Below are 16,259 nucleotides of genomic sequence, written 5' to 3'. Positions count from 1 at the left end.
CATTCTCTGATTCTGAGAAAAATTGATACAGAGAACGGCTTACGATCAACTCGGTGTAAGAATTTTTTTTTCTGGAACACCCACCATCCCAGTCCCACGTTAAAGCTGTAGTGTTTTAAAGCTATATTTGTTTTGCTGATAAATATGTCTAAGTGTGAAACAGTCACTCCTAAAGGGAAAATCATTTTGTACCTTTCAGTAGGTTGACCAGCTGTATAAGCAAATCTTTACGATGCGTTACGAAATATTTCATACTCAAATGCTGACATCTGCCTTTCTCAAAAAAGTCCAAAAGTGTCCACTAGGTGTCATCAAATACTCGCAGTGTTTTTTTCGGCGCCTTCAAAGCACTTTCGTGAATCCAGGAAAAAAGAGGATTGTTTATAATAGGATTCCCCAATTTCGGTCCTAGATGGTCAGTTTGCAACTCAGTTTTCAGATTTCCCTGCTCAGACCCACATAAAAAACCTGTCAATTAGCGGATTATGATGTTTGAGTAGGGCAATCTGTGTAAACTGTGTTGGATTCTGGACCAGAATTGGGGGGGGGGGGGCTGGCTTATAAAATGCTCTGACCAGCTTTTAAAAATCTCATTTGGTTGATAGTTGTTTGATATGTATGATGCAGCTGATGAATAAGTAAAAAATAATTTTTCCCCACGTAACGTTTCTTGTATTTTTGCGGATACCATTAAATATACGGTCATTTACGATGATGTGCTGCAAATGTTTAATATCAGCTCACTTTATGCCTTTGTGTGTTAAAGATTTTTCTCACTTTCTTGAGCAGCAGGAAGCCATATCTTTTTAATCAGTGGTTTGGCAAATTGCTTGCTGTTACTTTTTTTTCACCTTCTGTGACCTCTGAGGACAGCAGATAGTTGCCTGGGAAACCACTTACACCATGACACAGTTCAGGCCAAGTTCTCAGCTGGATCTCCAGCTAGTTCATGAAAATGTAGAGTTTTCGTGTGAGTGCTTGTGAGGCATTGATAATAATCTTGAGTCCTTATAAAGCAGACTGTATATGTTTTGCAGACATCTTGAGGTCACATGATGCAGGAGACTTCAACACCAACAACACCTTTAAGAAAATGTTACACTCTGCTCTGAAAAAAATAACACGAGCCGCTCAATCACCTTTAAGGGGAGAATGCAGTATCCCACAACATAAAACCTCTTGGTAAATAATCTTTCTCTCTTTCAGCTAAAAATCAATGGAATAAATTACCAACTGATGTTCTCATTTACAAATTTTGTATCTTATTCTAGTTTTACAAAGAGGTGGGAATTACCAAAGCAAACGCACAATAATGAGTTGGTGCGGATGTGTGTGTGTAAGTGTCTGTATTACAGTGTTAAATTGTGACTTGTACTTTACATCATCGGGGATAGGATATGGGGTTGAAATGGCAGGATGGTTTTATGACCTGTATTGTGTACATAATTTATATCTTACTCTGTTTCTAATTTATTGTTTCATTTACCTGCTCAGGGACTATGGGTGGGAAATAGCAATGTTTGATAAACCTGGTACAATGCATCTTTCCTTGTTATACAAGGCTAATCTTTTATTGTGCACTGTTCCTGTTTAAATAAATGTATAAAACAAGCACTAGCAACAAAACTTCAAAAGGGGGTTAGTGAACACAGGAAAAATTCTATATGAAAATTTGGATTTCCAAATACATAAGTATATGGACTGTTCATGCTTCTGATCTTGCAAAGAAATCCCAAAAGCATGGCAACTGCAGAGCAGGCAACCACAAGGCTTTACTGCGAATGATTTAAAAACTTCTGCATCACTGGTACAGTGCTCCTGAACACCAGTGTCACCAGTAAATGGAGAGGTCTGAAGACAACACAGTGGATCATCAAGGACAACATGCCCCCCAGCTATGAACTGTTGCCCTCCCGCCACCTGGCACACATTTGGTGAGCATGCAGTGCCGAACCACCACACTGGCAAACGGCATCTTCGCCAAGCTGTGTGTACGCTGAACTCAACAAAGGGACTCATGTACCATTTCAGTAGGATCACTGCAACACGAAAACTTTTGCACTCTCAAACTACTGGTATAAATATATATGTGTGTATATATATATTATACATGCTGATGAGCAAAAACATTATGACCACCCCCACATGAAGTGAATAATGTTGAATATCAGCATTACAGTGTCATGGTCTGGGATATATTAGACAGTAAGATAACATTAAGCCCTGTTGGCGACAAGTTGAATGTAGAAAAAAAGGGCAAGGATAATGATCTGAGTGACTTTGACAGTCAGACTCTGCAGCGGCTATTATTATATTATTATTGGGGGCATATCTAGCATTTCTGGAATGTCACCTTGGGCCCCCAACCACTTGGTAGATTTTTCTGGCCCTGGGGAGGGGGGGGGGTTCCCCTTGGTAGATTTTGCAGATCAGACTCCCAATGTTAGATTTTGGGGCCCTGCAAAATGGCTCCCTGAATCTGCCACTGATTATTAATGAATTTTAAAGCAAATTAATTTTAGTGTACCCCGCAGGTGGGTACTGGATGGAGGGGTGGATGGATGATATTTTAGTGCAGTTTAGAACATGTAACATTAAATAAATGAAACTGAATTATTAACAGCTGAACAGTGAAAGCTGCCCCATCCCCCCAGCAGAGACACAGTGCTGGCACATATACAGGATGTCACAGTTGATGCTTTGCAGAAATGAAACATCGGTAGGGATCCTGTGGCTGCTGAGGTTGCAGGTGCCTACACGCAATACCTCTTTTACACGCAAACAAGTCTCCCAGTTTTTCAGGACAGTAAATATGGCATTCGTTTTCTGTATTTAAAGGTTTGCTGTAAAGCAGCATGTACCTGTACGTAATCCAAGTGTGTAATCCAAATATAGTCCAATACCGGCACAAGTGAGGGTGCCCGTTTGACCAGAATTATTTAATGTGAACCTGTGAGTGAGCTTTAAAAGTAGTGAGTGCCCTTTAACCTTCAAGCACCTGCCCTTCAAAAAGTCTCTGCACAGCCCTGATTCAATATGTATTTGGCTGTTGCAAGGTGATATCTAACTAACTGCCATTCACAATTAGGCATAACCCATGAACAACTTGGTTTTTGAGTGCTGGTCTTTATTTTCAGGGTTGATGGACAGGGACTGTCAACCTGTCCATATATGGACAAACGTGTCTGTGGTAAGACTTATCTTTGTTAGTGGGGAAATGTTTTCATTGAGGATGACAAACTATGTAGGCTACGATTTTAAATTGTTTGTCCCAGATAAAAAGAAATTGCATTTTTATCAAAATGTCTGTCATATTTGCGATGGTGTTGACCCCTGTTGATGGAACATGGTGGGGCATTCTAGCAGAACATTGTAAGTATAATCCTTTACTGGCCATTACACCGGTATGAATACAGGAACACAGGGATTCTTCCCTTTGCCGACCTCTTGCTCTTCATACCTCGGGGGTCACGGCACAGGGTCAGCCTTCAGGCCGTGCCCCTGGAGCTGGGGGTTAAGGGCCTTGCTCAAGGGCCCACAGACATGTGATTGTTCTACTGAGGCCAGGACTCGAACGGGCAACCCTCCGATCACAGGCACAGGGACTTAGACTGAGCCAGCTGAGCCACTCATTAAAAACAATGGAGTGATTTGGCTGGGGAACAGGTTGTCTGGGTAACGGGGCTGTGCAACAAATTACACCAAGTTATATATATATATATATACACCAGACTGAGGGCGGGTAAGCAGAGGTGCCCCCAGTAACACTTATCACCTGACTCTAGCGTCCTAGACAGATGGCACCTGTACTTTGTACTTTTGTAAAATACAATTGATCTTTTGCTGTTATGCTTTCTCCCAGGTCTGTTTTTCTTGTCTTAATCTCACAATTGTATAATATCCTTACTGTGATAATTGTTCTCCACCTGGTAATATTTAAATTACATTGTAAATTATTGTCTTTGAAAACAACACAAAAAATGTTCACACTCTCTCTCCTGTGGCTCTAGGAAAGGAAATACTAGTGAATAACTGAGAGGGTATGTCTAAGTCTTGGTGTATGACTATGAGTTATTCATAAATAACAACAAAAATGAAATGTGGCATGTGGCATATTTATGTGGCCAAAGGCCAAAACCACAGATATCTATTTGTGTTGAAATTATTATTATTTTTTCCATTTCAGTTATTCCCTGCATCCAGTTGCTATTCAAATGATACCATATGGTGCTTAACTTCTCCTAGGGCATGTCATGGATAAGTTTGGGCTAGAAATGCTACAGGCCTCATCTGAGTACACAGTTACAGTGTCAGGAAATCCCTCTCTCTGTCACATCCTGTTTCTACAGATCAACATTGCTCAAAAGATTACATCTTAAATTTGTCTAGGACGGAGTGCAATAACAGAACAAAAGCTTCATTGAGCTTGAAACAGCACAACAGTGGGCCTGACAGAACTAATGAAACACAAAAAAATGAATTAAACATTGAAACAGAACATGTTTTACAAAAATCAGTTAAGAGAAAATCTTGCCATGGTTATATGTGAGAATCACATATAACGTCTCAATCACATCTCAGCTACAAAAACATCTATGTGCCTTGACAACTGAGTGAGATAATAGCTTAAGCATTTGGGAATTTCCCAGATAAACATAGTTTATTAGTGATGGGGCACATATTTTCCCCGTGAGTCACACCAAGAGACTAGCTGTTTGATGACACAGTGTTTTGCCTGTTTCACTCTCTCTCACACAGGTATTATGCACACCTGTCTGTTTAAGAATGTGTGTCTGTATACTGTAAACACCTAATACCAAAGTCCTCTTGGCATCAGCAAATTATAGCTGTGAGAATTCCACCTTCAAGAAATATCATTATGTAATTATCCATTAGATGACTGGCTCATGGACTCTAGGTCTAAATTTCAAGACCAATTTTAATGCAATTATCCCTGGCACATTCTCCACACTCTCTGACATAGACTTTTTGGGGTAAACAGTTGTTGTTATGTATGAAATACTTTATCTGCTTCCAGTTTTCTGTACGTATAGAGAAAAAAAGGTAATGTGAGATGTCACTGCTTATTTATCAAAGTATGCTTGAGGTGCTGCCACTGAATTGCTTTTGAAAGCATATAAGAAAATGGATTTCACATCTTGGTAAACTTGCTTGCCTTTACATATCTTTGAATGGTTTCAATTGCCCGCATACCCTTGGTGATTCATATCATATCTTAGACAGGGAAACATCCGAGAAAAAAATAAATAAATTAGCTGACTACAATCTTTGCATGCCTTACATTCTCGCAACATTTCTGTTCCCTTGTATTAACAATTTTTTAAAGACATGTGTTTGTACTCATATATTGGGTTAAATCAGATGGACGCCCATAACTGCTCAGCAAAATTCATGAATATCAGAAGGATTTCATGTTGGAAAACATTTAGGCAACCATGACTGATTACTTGATGAACCCAATAGTTTTAGTTACCTACCGCCTGCTACATTCATATTTTCATCTTCAGGTGGAATTTTCAAAGAATTTCAAATCAGAAAGGTTCAATTGTACATTCATTTGTCCAAATGTCATACATTTGGAATAGCATGGTTAGCAATTTCCTGGAGTAATTGGGGTTAATTCTTTGCTCACAGGCCCAATGGTCAAATCACTCTGCTGACCATAGCATTCAAATTGGCTGCCTCCCAGTTATGGTCCTGTAGTCTTAACCCACAGGGCCGCATGCCTCCCAGTCATGGGCATAAATTACAATAATCAAAACCAGCCAATACAACCCCATCTTCAAATAATCACAAATGGGTGGAACCTTCAACCCACCCAGTATTCACCCCAAAGGTGCCCTTGCACTCAGCTAATGTCACTTGGCACCGACATTTTTGATGTCGTATTGTGTACATCACAATACTGATATGTGTACAGTTGCAGTGTTTTATTTCTCATATTTATATGGCATATATTGCTATTGTGTGGTGTTTCAGTATAAAACACTAATAAGGAAGAAGTGGAAATATGTATAATAGAGAGACAAAAGGTCTTTAGAGTGTAAAATAAAAATAAAAACTGTAGTTTGTGAAATAAGTGTTTTTTAAAAAGCTCTTTAAAATATTCTGTGAATGGGCTGGCCTGGTGGCTTGCTGGGCAGCACTGAGGCAGCACTGAGGGCAGCACTGAGGCAGCACTGAGGACAGCACTGAGGGCAGCACTGAGGCAGCACTGAGGCAGCACTGAGGGCAGCACTGAGGGCAGCACTGAGGCAGCACTGAGGACAGCACTGAGGGCAGCACTGAGGCAGCACTGAGGGCAGCACTGAGGGCACTCCCCTTTTGTGCGTGTGAAGCTTGCATGATTGCCCTGTGTTTACATTGGTTTCCATGCACTTAGGTGAGTCGGTATCTGCGTGTGAGTGTTTGCCTTGGGATTGACTAGCATCCCATCCTCTGGCTGTCCTTTGCCTTGTGATAAGCAGTGAAAGAACGTGGATCACTGGATGTTCTGCTAGCAGTATGATTAGCCATAACTAAATAGTATCCAGTAGCTACCAGTTTGTCTGAAGATTGTTTTATTTCAGTCCTTAAAGCAGTGAAAATGCATAATGGTCCATCTATCTTCCAGTCACTTATCCAGTAGAGGGTAACGGAGAGCTGGAATCAGTCAGAAGAAGCACATCGTCCCGGACACAGTGCTCCCCCAGCAAAGGGCACACAGTCACACACATACACGTGCATCCCAAGTCTACTGCATCACATTACAGTTTCCTCCTGGCCCATCCCCATATTTGCGGGGAATTAATCATGCAGACACACTCACACATAAATCTGGAGATAAATACACATAGATAATTTATATTACAGTATTATTATCGTCGATAAGACAGGGCTATTCTGCCCAGTTCATATGCCACTCTTCATGGATAACTTTCGCATGCATGGGGAAAAATAAATAAATAAAAATATATATATATGTGTGTGTATGAGAGAGAGAGAGAGAGATTTATATGAATATAAGTTACACTGACGCACAAGTCATAGTTAAGTGACTGCAGTTATTGGTACTGAACTACACTCACAGCCTATTTACCACTCCTTGCTCCTAAATATTGCAATGAACTGAGCAATATGGTTATTGACTTAATATACTCATAAATAGTTTCTTAGTCATGTCATATAGTTATAGACATGTCATATAAGTTTACAGTAATAAAAATATATTTTAAAAATATTCCATTAAACTCTGAAAATGCACAGGTGCAGATTTTACTTGCCCTTTAACTATATTTTAAAGCAATATGATATTTTATGACTCATAATGGGTCCCAGAGCCACCCCAAAGCCAAAATTGGAACTCCAGCCCATCTTCACAAGGATTGCATGTTAATTACATGTAAAAAAAAAAAATCACAATAAGTTATTCTTCTTGCATGTCAGCCATTTTATTCATGGACAATACAGCAAACACAGAATTTCCTTCTGGAATACATGGAATAACCCAATATGGGCAGAACAGTTAAATAACGCCGAAAGAGCTACAGGCAGGAACAGAACCCGAAACCCTGTACGTGTGAGATCACAATGCTGCCTGTATGAGGTCACAATGCTGCCTGTGTGAGGTCACAATGCTGCCTGTGTGAGATCACAGTGCTGCCCATCTGTTTTCATAAATAAGCCACTGATTTAATACGGCTGAACTGAGGTAGCCACTATCCAAGAACTGTACAGCTCAAAAAAAAATAACAATACGAGGGTCTGCTTAATCTATTTGTACTTCACACTTTGATATGATGCACAGGTGCAGATTTATGGGAAAAATTACCAGTAAATACTGAAATGCTTTAGAATTTTACATCTTCGGAAGTCAATGCATAAAGGAGAGCTTATATTAGCTATATCCCTTCCAAATATCTACCTTCAACCATGATTGCAATGCAGCTACGATACTGATATTTCACAAGCTACAGTGAATTTTGAACATGAAGAGGCTTTCTGTTCGTCATGAAATTTGATGTATTGTTGTTTTGCAATATGTTCCTCCACCTAAAATCGCCCTAATATGACACTGCCTTTTCTTATTACTCATAGCAAAGCATTTTGTAAAATAAAAAAATGATTTTCAACAGGAAAAGAAAAACAGGATTTTTTTTAATACAAAGAACTTTCTCTTGTATAGTACATACAGCTATTTTAATTGGCTCTATAATAAGGAATTTTCTAAAATTACAAGGAAATGAATATGACAATGCGATCTTTTCAGATTTAATATAAATTAATTTGTTCACAATACGTTTTCATTTTAGACCTTCAAAGAGACATAAATAAACGTGTAAACATAAATGAATGGGGAAGGAATCCAAGCAATGCTGATTACAAACAGGAGCCAAATGTGATGCAAATATGTAAAGACATATTTACTCATAATAGATAACGTAGCTCTACCTGTAAAGTAGAAATAGGCATGGCTGCATATCTAGCTGGACTGCAAATAAGTCAGGTACTGCAACACCCTGATTATTCCAGAGGAAGCCTCGTGTCTGTGAGGATACACAGGAATCAAAAGTTATGTATGATAAATATGTAAAGCTCTCTACCCCCAACCTTCCTCTACCTCAGACAGGAAGGGTTGGTCACAGCCTCCAAGCCAAAGAGTAGCTAATAATGTGTTGAAACTGTCCCCAACTTAAGACCAGTTAAACTGGAAAGGCTACTGGCATCATGTCCTCCGGTAGTTTGAATGTGGTGAGATCAACAACTACATACATAACTTCCACAAAAGAGGGGTGTGGAACTGAAAAAGAAAGAAAAAAAGCATACTGAAAAGAATAACTTCTTAGTAAGGCATTCGTCACTGAAGGTAAATGATTCAGTGGAAATGTAAATACATTCATGAGTCAACCACCAACGTGGCATGCATCTGCAAAGGGCTGGCAGTGGTCTACATGTGCAGTTAAATATGCCCATGAACACAGCCAGAAGCAGGGAGAAGCTGCCCAGCCACTACGGTCATATTGTGGGTGGCCTTGGAAAGCATAATATAATACTGGATAGCAAAAGTCCATATCTAAGAGGAAGAAACAGTGCAATCTGAGGTAACTGAAAAACCATTTTGGCTTTGTTGCCAAAAAGTTTATATGTTGAAGAGGAGACTGAAGATGCCTGTTTCAGGAAACCTTCAACCTGCTTTGGAAGAACCTAATATGATCACATAGACAGAAGTTCTAAATCCATTCATGTCCTAGCTTTTTACACACCGTCAACTGTGCTTCTATGGCTCCACTGAGAATTGCTGGTGTGCCAGGGCAGACACGTTAAACAGGCTGCAAGGGATCATGGAAGAGGCAGGGACAGCACAAGACATGAAGAACAACCAGGATCACCAGAGAGCACCAGCATTCAATAGGGTCAGAGACAGCTAATTGGCTATTGACTAGAATCATTATTAGCCAGTGATTTCTCAATGGGGTGTTACTGGAATGTAAGGAGGTGGAGAATTTTTTCATAGTTGCTCTAACTTTTAATTCATCTCTGATGACAGAATAAAGATACCAGTGACATTATGCACTCTCATCCCAAATCCTGAAGAACACTAACATTCTTCTTCAATAGGAGGGGTACAGGTAAACTTTGGAAATTTTGGTCATTTTTCAATGTTTTAAAATGCTTTATTCTTCATTTTCCATATTGCTATCACACTGAAAAATGGATATAAATAAATCACTGTTCCCCATGAGCTAATTCACACAATCACTCACATCTGTCACAGTACACATTTCTTGAGCTCACAGGTTAACACAACATCTTGTATGAAATGAAATGTGTCAACTGTCTGTTACTTCTCACTGCTCACTGTCTTTCACAGAATACCTCTGTACTTTGGAAACTATCAAGCATAACAGTTCAATCCACCAGAAGAATGACCATTCACTGCACCAGTGGAGGGCCGGTGTGGGTGCCGGTTTTTGGGATGGCCTCTCAATCAGCCAATAACAGAGGGTCCCCAGGACTATAGTTGAGAACCCCTGTTTTATTATTGGCTGATTGAGAGGTCATCCCAAAAAAACCCACCCACACTGACTCTCCATGGATCAGGTTCCCCACCCCTGCCATTCATGATGCTGGAAGTCCATAAAAGAGATAAGGAACCATTCTGGACTTTCGAAGATAAGAGGCCCTGAAAAACATGCATCTCACAGCCTACTTTCTTACAAGGACTTTCCATAATAATGGCTTTAACTCTTTGGACACTTAATGTACCGTAATATGGAACACATTAAAAAGAAATTACAGATGAATGTATACATCTATCTGTAGTATCTTTCAAAGAAGTGTAGTCAACATATTACACATCAGTAAAACCAGGATCAACTATTCCATGCTGTCTAAAAACTGTGTACTCTATAAGATGCTGACTGCACCAACGCAGAATGGATACTCAACAATGACACAATGGATTGATCCATTGAAGCATATTACAGAGTTAAAGAACGCAGATGAGATTTATAGAAAAGACACAAGGTGTTTAATGCTCAACACCTAAAAAGCAATCACACAGAGGCTACTGATTTTGTTACAAATCACAGGTTGACAATGGACCAACACTCTGTAGATTTGCAAATAGATTTGGGTTTGAAAGCCTAAGGAGGCCACTGTGCTGCCCCCATTTCATTGCCGCAGGTCTTTTTTTTATACAAACACAAGCATCCCAATCACTTATCACTCCAATAGCTCTCTTCTCTATACTTAAGCAGGAGCATACACAATCTAGTAGTTTTTCTGACAGAAAATGTTGGAGTCTTCACAATTCATAGATTTAAATGTCATTTTATTAATTCATTAAACATTTCTCAAACCACTGGTAGTTTTATTTCTTGACAAAATGTACTTCAAACCCTCCTCGATGTGCTTATGTTCATGAAAAATGGCATTACTGATGCTTTACATCCATGTGCATTCTAGCCATTCTTTTAAGTGTTGCTCATCTTCCTTAAACTCCAGGTCCTGTTTCTCATGGTTCATTTTGGTTACCAAGCAGCCACAGACCTGAAGTTCCCCTTGTGCTGATATTCAAAGTCCATTTCAGTTCTACTTGCATGCAACACGGCCTGACTGCTATACAGTAAACTGACCATTGTACATAAAATGTTGCAAACGGAAAGAGGATTTCATGAAACTTTACTTCATTGTTTGCCTGGCAACTCGCTGCCTACAGTAAACAACACATTTTTTCACCAGAGATTCTTAGCATTGGTAGCATCTGAGTGTAGCATCTGCTTAATGTTTTTCTCAGAATAGCAACAGCAGGAACCAGTGAACATGCAAATAAACATCCCAGACAGTTACAGGCCCTGTCTGCATAAACGTGGCTAAACATTTTGCACTTTACCCAAATCCAGTGGAACCTGACCTTCACTGAGCACTGCATTGTGTAGAGGTATTTCGGGGAGTGCCTGGACATCAGCTGTTTGAATATTTATGATGTGTTTGGTGGGGTCACCACACAGACGAGGCAGACTCAAGAGGCAGACTCAAGCCCATCGGCTTGTGGTGACTTCATGTAAATTAGGAAACAATGATGGCCATAAGGAGCTATTGTTTAAGGCAGAGGCTGTAGCTGAATAAGGCCCATCTGTTGATTTTGGTACACAGACCTTTAAGTTTAAAGTGAAAAAAAACTGGTTTACATTCATTAGCTGTAGTTCTGAACTGATCATTTGCTGAAGCTGAACTTTGTTTAGAGTACAAAATTACAATGCAAAATCAATTGTGCCTGTCAACAAGAAAATTTAATTCTGTGTGAATAAAATTAGACTGTGATCAGGTTCCTGATTCAAAAAGCATCATATAGTGGAAAAAAATGTGGTTAGACTATAATGACAATGACAGCAGGGGAGTGCTCTGTAGTGAAACTAACTTCTCTGGTCAACAGAAAAGCACACTTCAAAATCACTGTCTACTCACATCAGTCTGACCACTAATTTTTTACAGAGCACCAACTGCAAGTTGAGTTTGTCACGGGTGTGCAGACAATGGATGCAATTTGGAGACAATGGATTTACATCCAGCTAGAGTCAAAAGGCTGATGCTTGATAAAACGTGCTTATAGTGGGGAAATACTGGTGCTTTGCTTCAGAAAAGCTAAATGTTCCGGAATGTAAATGTTGGTGCTGCTTGGAAGCAATAGATACAGCATTAAGGCTTAGTGCTCATAAGGTCAGCATTACTGTAAATTATAAATAAATAAATGATCGCATGAATGTCAATCGCTGTATGCGCATCTTATCACATGTGCTGAATAGTAGGACCAATCAGATTTCTCTGAAACAGTTTGTCTTTTGACTCTCAATACAAAGAGTTTCCAGGCCCAAATGATGAATTGAAGAGGATGTGGCCATCTGTCTAACCACTCACTGCACCGTGTCCTAGTGTTTTCTTTCATGCTGATGACTGATGGGTATCAGGCAGCAGACTCACACACAGCTTCTGCATAAAAAAAATACCTCTTCCTGTTTTCAGTGGAAGAGAGCTTGTGAACTGTGAGAGCAGCTGCAACACATGGTCAGATTGCTTCACATATGTTTAGCAATGCTGTAGAGACTGATATGATCACAGAAAATTTGGAAATCAGTGACATTCTCTGGATGCAAGATAAACTTGCTGAATAGCAATATTTTAAGACATGTTTTATTGAGTAATATATGCAATAATATATGTAAATATATATTTTACTGTGTTAATTCTAACAGGGTGAAAGTGAAAACGTTGCAAACAAGGGTTACAAGAAATATGTAGCTAATTAGGACAACCGCATAAATAAATGCTTTTCTTGAGGCAAGCTGAAGACATAATCATTTTCCCATCACACATCAGAATGTATGCTTCACCATAACAGCATACTTCTTTAAATGAAAAGGTTGTACTGCCATTTAAACCATAACTACATCTAACACAGTAATTCATACACTCAGGAAGAAAAGTGGTGTGTTTGAAGACTGGATTCCCCTATGCAATACAGAAATAACACAGCTCTGTTCCTCATTTGGGCCATACAGTTGCTCAGTGAGTACCACTGTTACCTCCACTGTGTGGGATTCCGGCGGTTAGGCTAATTGCTATGTACTCTGCCATAGGCAGAGCATCCTGACTATGCCTTACCCCTCACTTGACAAAAATAGGGGGTTGGAAGATGAACAGATAGATCCATCCTTCCACCTGACATTCAGTCCTTCATTTATTTGTTGATGATGGTGGACATCATGGGGTAAGAGTATCCTACAAGGCTGTGGCCATGAAAGTGTTTCACTAACTTCTTGTGCCCTGTCTGATGTCTGCCTCCATCTGCTCCAGAGCTGCTCCCCTTATTTACCCTGCATTTGTGCATTAGCTTCACAAATGTGCACAATTTGTGCAAAGGGAACATTTATCTAGAAAGACATTGATACACAGAAATTCAGTTATCTTAGCAACATTAGCATAGCCTCTGGGGTTATTCTCGAACAGGAAACAAGAAAATAAATATGTAAGGTACATCTTCTGGATGCAGTGGGACGCATCATCAGTGATGTAACCTGGGGTCACTGGGTGTTTCAGGTCTTTCAACATCAGACACCCTCACCCAGGTGACCCAGCTGAGGTTGATCAGGCCCCAGCTTGCTTCCCAGCAGCAACCGCCCATGGATCAGCCCTCTTCATCCACAGCCACTTTGTGGTCTCTGCGGCTTCGCATACGGATCAGATGACCATCTTCTGAGCCACTCCTGTTAGGCCCAGTTGGTTGAGGACTTTGCAGAATAAGTGTCCTGCAAAACCTCTACAGCCCACCTCTATTGGCTCGTAGTGAATGTTTCTGCCCCCTCCCAGCACATCTCCAACAATATGGTTTAGTTTTAAATAAATGGCTATTGGGCAAATTGTTAGTTTATAATAAATTAGTATGTCACAATAGAGATATACTGCTTTATACATGGAGAAGTTTTCTTACTACTCCCATTTTATTGTAACTCCAAATCACTAAGAGAAAGATTCGGTTAATCCATAACTGGAAGAGGGTTAAGCAGATTTTCATGGCGGCGTCATTTAAACCACTGAGTCTCTTTTCAGCTTCATAAAACAAGCAGCATGAGTCACCCCATGTGAGATCTGGAAAAACAGTTACAAAAAAGAAACAGATCCTGTCATCCAAAAGGAGTGCTTCTCATTTAAATTCTGCTCATTTAAATTCTGCTGACTCCTCTGCATGCTGGTTTTGTCTCTGTGGTTTCTGTTTAATTAGGCTTGACTGAGGTGTTGATTGAATTATGCAATTTGAACAGATTATGTGTGCTTTTCACTGAAAAGACCGACAAGCCATTCAGATGTTTTGATCTATGAATGATTACTTATTTATTAATAACTTAAATTATTTTGAAGTCAAAAGCTTTTTTTATTGTTCTTCCAAGCAGGATACCAGAGGATAAATTCATTGGCCAAAGTAAACATTACATAATCTGGCATAACTCTGCAAAATCCAAATACTCAAATAATGCTTTCTTTAATCTTTTTCTACAAATGCAAATTTTCCTTAATAGGTATTATGAGCATTTTGCATGTTTATGGTAAAAAAAAATTCGTTTTTCAAACTTATGTGGTGGGACCGTGTATGTGGTAATTGCAATGTATTTGGGGGAAAAGTGACATTTTCTCAGAATTTGTTTGGGACGGACCACCCTTATTTGACTTAAATGTTGTTGAAAAAAGGCCAAAAAGATTTTGACCGTCACCAACATATATAAGAACACATTTTTTCTTGAAAATTCAATATAAAAACTGAAAGCATATCCTGCTTTTCCTTTTGAGAAATAACTTTTTGTCATAATACCTATGTCTATCACAAATAGTAATAATAGGGGCCCTACTATGCTCATTTTTTACTTCATAATTTTATTTTTGGGGTCTACTTGAATAGATGTACATACTTAAAAGCTCCAATTTTTTGTTGGTGCAGTGTTAAGGCCCACCCCCAATGAGCCCACTGTGCTCTGATTGGTCAGCTTGCTCGATTGGCCAGCTTGCTGCTTGTCCCTGTCTTGCAGTCTGCAAACAGATCCTTGCAGGTAGGCAGCCAATAAGGATTGCAATACGAGGCGGCCTCACCATGTCATGGAAGGGCTGGAATTCCAATGAGGCATTTCAGGCAGATTAGCAAAGAGTGGTTTGTGTGGTGAGAGTAATTTACTCCCTTTGGTGTGTACTGTGGGCCTTGAGATTTTACAGGCCGTTTACGTTAGGGATGGGCCAATCCACATTTTTTCAGTTCCGATCTGAATCCGATACAGATTCCAATATAATAGCTCTTTTTACTACTTTGTTTTGCTTTATTTTTTAAGCTAGTAAATGCAGATGGAAAAATGTATTACAAAAATATTTAATTAGGCTACTACAAACATACATAACGTACTGTTGCACATCATTTTTACGTCTTGTTTTAAGCGTTTTTGAGGCATTTGCAGTTCAATATGAATATATTCAAAGCAAGTATACACAAGTGGCGAATGATTAAAATTTTTACACATTTTTTCTCCTTTTGGCGTCAGTTCAGTTACACATTGTTGCGATGGCATCCCCTCTTGTATCACAAGCTGCAGCGAGTTCGCAGGACAGCCCGAGTTAGCGACTCCCAAATCATCCATTGCTTTTTTGTCTCGAACAGTTACGTACGCTTTGTTAAGTGGGATTGTCCATTAAACGCTATTCCCACCTCTCAAAACTTTATTTTACAAAGATTGCAAATCGCTGTGATACTGGTTTCTGTTAAAAGCGTAAAATACTCCTAGATCGTCAAATCTTTATCTTACACCCTCGTACTGCGAAAGGTATGCGCGTGACGTCACAGCAGGCGGAAGTCACTGTACTCACGCCCTCTGAGTAGCTAAAAAGACTTGTTAGCGTTCGATTTGAATGCTGCAAAAAAAAACACATGTAAAATGGGAAAGAGCTGTCGTGCGATTGATTGTACAAATAGATTTAACACGAAATAGGAGCTATCTTTTTAGAGATTGCCAAAAACGAAATAAGTAAGTATAGGACGTGGGTCGGTCACGCATGGCCGATACCCGATTCGTCAAATTGGTCTGGATTGGCGCCGATACCGATCCGAATATCGGATCTTATCGGATAGCTTACATGCACATAAAGCTACAAAACACACTAAAGGAAAGGGAAAACAGAGTGTGTAGCATTTTCTTAAAGTGTTCAAATAACAGATTTACTAC

The sequence above is a fragment of the Paramormyrops kingsleyae genome, chromosome 5, assembly GCF_048594095.1.
Source record: "Paramormyrops kingsleyae isolate MSU_618 chromosome 5, PKINGS_0.4, whole genome shotgun sequence".
NCBI classification, from domain to species: domain Eukaryota; kingdom Metazoa; phylum Chordata; class Actinopteri; order Osteoglossiformes; family Mormyridae; genus Paramormyrops; species Paramormyrops kingsleyae.
The sequence above is the reverse complement of the archived record's forward strand: the minus strand, read 5'-3'. Positions refer to the sequence as shown.